Source organism: Adiantum capillus-veneris, chromosome 19 (genome assembly GCF_014529385.1).
Source record: "Adiantum capillus-veneris isolate H3 chromosome 19, ASM1452938v2, whole genome shotgun sequence".
Lineage (NCBI taxonomy): Eukaryota > Viridiplantae > Streptophyta > Polypodiopsida > Polypodiales > Pteridaceae > Adiantum > Adiantum capillus-veneris.
Window position 1 is genome coordinate 6793531 of NC_140949.1, and position 3367 is coordinate 6796897.

The window sequence follows — 3367 nt, forward strand, 5'->3', positions numbered from 1 at the left end:
CTTTTGATACCTATAATCCAACCAAAATCGAACCTTGTAAATGAGAGCCATGGAAAAAGCGTACATTTCTATGATCGCAAATAAAATCTGGAAGAAGACTACATGTCTATAATCGCAAATAAAATCTAGTTGTATACATTGAAAGGTATAGCAAGTGAACATTGCTATTGAATTCGTCACCAAATAACAATGAAAAAGATACATTATAATAAAGTACTCTACTTTAATGCAAAGTGAATTGCTTTTTGCACTTCAATAGGCTCCTTTGATAGGCTCAAAAATTCCATGATGCATATCCATCAAATTGAATGCAATAGCCAATGAAAAACCTATGAGATAAATACGAAACCATATATCAACTACATCACCATTAAGCTCACTCCACATCCAGCTGTTGTTATGGCTCCACTTCTTTTATTCTTTATGGTCTTCCATGCTTCAAAGCACTCCTCCCAAAGCACATTTTCTGGATTTGCAATCTTTGGAGTATTCATACCAACAAACATCAACAAATTCAAACTCTCAAGAGAGAGCTGATTGCGAAACTTGCTCTTAATCTTGTTCATCTTTGAAAAGCCTCTCTCACATGCTACAGTTGAAAGAGGTAACACCAACAAGGCTCTCCAAAGCTTTATGGTCCAAGAAAATGAATGCTCCCACTCATCATGATTATTGGTATCCAACCAAGCAGCATACATATCTTTTCCTTTAAAACAATTTCGCATTCTAGTAATAAAGGACCTGCTTTCTCCTTTACACTCTTGCTCATTAATTAGCGATCTCTCTCCTTGCCCAAATTGCTTACATAGAATTGTCAACCATTCTCTAGACATAACATCTAGCTTTTCCAACTCCGGATCATAATCCTCCGGTGAGAAATACTTTGTTGCTTCAAAAGCATCAAAATCCCCTTTAAAGCGATCCCACAATGATTGGCTTATGCTTCTAACATAGCCTTGACACAAACGTATCAAATATAGATATGTAGTATCATAAGTCTCATGGGGATTAGCTACATCTCCTTCACACATCGGACCCAAATGCAAACAATAAGAGTGTATAGTACCTTCCTCATCTTTGTACATCATTACACCCTTTTTCTCATGAACCATTTTAATAAAACTTTATGTATGCTTTGTCTCACTTGCAAATTTAGGACCCAAGAAAGACAATCGAAAGGTTTCAACCACAGATCTAAAATGGTGCCCAATGCTAGACATGTCAACATGCAATTCTTGAAATTTGCAGTTTAAAATATTCAACTCTCCAAGTACATCTGCAAAGAAGTGAAGCAAAAACTGAACCTTGTAATTAGTAAGGAATGCATATAATGTTGCATCTTCAGTTTGCATAACAGCCAAATAAGCAAGTATAAGTCTCACAACTTTCATCAAGACTTGACCTTTAGAGGGCCATCTAACATCATGCATTTTTTGAGGATGCAATTTTCCTCTTCTACCAATTCCAAAAGCCTGTACCACTTCAACAAGAAAACCATACCTCTTTGCAGATCGAGATGTCCACTCATAAAGCTTCCTTGCGATCTTGTCCACAAATTTGAACTCTTTACATGCATTGAAAGCATTATTTGCAGCAAGAGCTTCTCTATGAGCGATACAATGAAAACCCACAAGATGAGGAATCTCTCGCGTAAGCCTTGCAACCAAACCTATGTTTATGCCCGTCATGACGCTAGCACCATCAGTGGCAATTCCAATCATGTTTTGTGACTGTATCCCCATGCTTCTAAAAAAAGCAATCAAAGCATCATACAATGCCTCTGCAGTTGCATCCCTTGCTTGTAGAAGTTTTACAAACTTTGTGCATATGCATCCATTCCCTCCATTCTCAATATATGTGACATAAAAAATCAAGTGCTGCTGCACACTAATGTCTGTGCTCTCATCCACTTCCACTGAAAAAATGAATTGCTTTTCAGATCTTGCATAATCTTTGCTAAGTATACATTTTAAATCTCATTCCCAAACTGCTTACATGCATCTTTGCCAATGTAAGACGAGTACTCATTTGCAAGAGGCATATTCGGGGTTCGCATGAACCTTTGAAAGTTGCACATATGTGAGTACTCCTCAAGAGGTAAAGACCTCTTCATTACATACCAGCTGGTTTGCATACATGAGAGAATGCGCTCCTTCTCATCATTAGTCATAGAAGCAACATGGTTTTCTATGGGCAAAGTACTTCTTCGTTCATGCTCAATCCACAAAAGTCTTGCATTACGATGCTCCTTGGAGTCTTCGTGCACTTATAAAGCAGTCTTTTGCAGAGAGGAGGATCCCTCAGGCTTAGCAAAATTGCTCCCCTTGCGAGCAAAGGTGCACCACCTGCATTTTGCTTTCTCGTTACCATCATTATCGATGATACAGTAAGCCCATGGGTGGGCTATCTTCCACCTCTCAAGAAACACTCTATGGTGAGTCTTTTTCTCTGCAGTTTCATCTCGGACCACCTCATCCCCACCTTCCCCACCTTCCTTAGGCAATGCATACAAACCAAGAGACTCACGAATAGTCTTTTGCTTTTTGCTTGCCTTGGGATGTCCTAAGATAGCCATTGCTAAAGTCAAATTGTTCACAAAATGATCATTAACACCTCAAGTTACAAGTAGTTACAAGACAAAATCATAATTTAGATTTGTAGACAATGGCAAATGCATATAATTATCAGAGCAAACTAAATTGTGAAGTAGTATAAAAGTTGCATAATACTTGGCAATAAAGTGAGTCCCAAAGATCACAAAGAGAAACGGTGGCTTGCAATCTTTCTGTGAAGTAATGCAGTTACAAAAACCTCGTAGTGTTTGGCAATCTACAACTGTAGAACCGCTGAAAAACCAAAAGGCAAAGCCTCATATGCAATAAACCTTGACGATGCCAAATAAGAGCAAAAACAAGACCTTGAATTTTGAAAGTTGGAAGTGCCAAATAATCCCCCAAAAGATACGTTCAAAACTTCAATACATTATACCTCTCAGCTCTGTCTCAAAAAAATTTGGCGAGTAGGCTACAGGTCCGCAGACTCCGCACTGCACATGATTGTATTCATTATTGGGGCCACACCTTATAAGTTATCTCTCAAGAATCCTGGTCGCATCCTGCAGAAAAATGAAAGCAGAAATGGATTTAGGCTCTGGAGTCTGCAAACAAGAGAAAACAGGGCCACAGGGGCAGGCCGCAACATTGAGCAGGGGTGCACATTGCCTTGAGGGCTAAGGGGACTCAGAGTTAGGAGGGGCGCACTGCGTTGTAGGGCCCTGTGGCCTAGGCTCGGAGACTAGAGTCGAGTCTCGACACTGGTGACTGCACAGGGACTCATGAGCGCGAGCGCGACGTGTAGGGCAGCAGAA

The 3367-nt window shown here is 39.8% G+C and overlaps 1 pseudogene; it reads right to left on the reverse strand.

Moving 5' to 3' along the window:
- Nucleotides 1-359: 359 nt before the first annotated feature.
- On the reverse strand, nt 360-2575 carry LOC147433508 (uncharacterized; annotated as a pseudogene).
- Nucleotides 2576-3367: the final 792 nt, after the last annotated feature.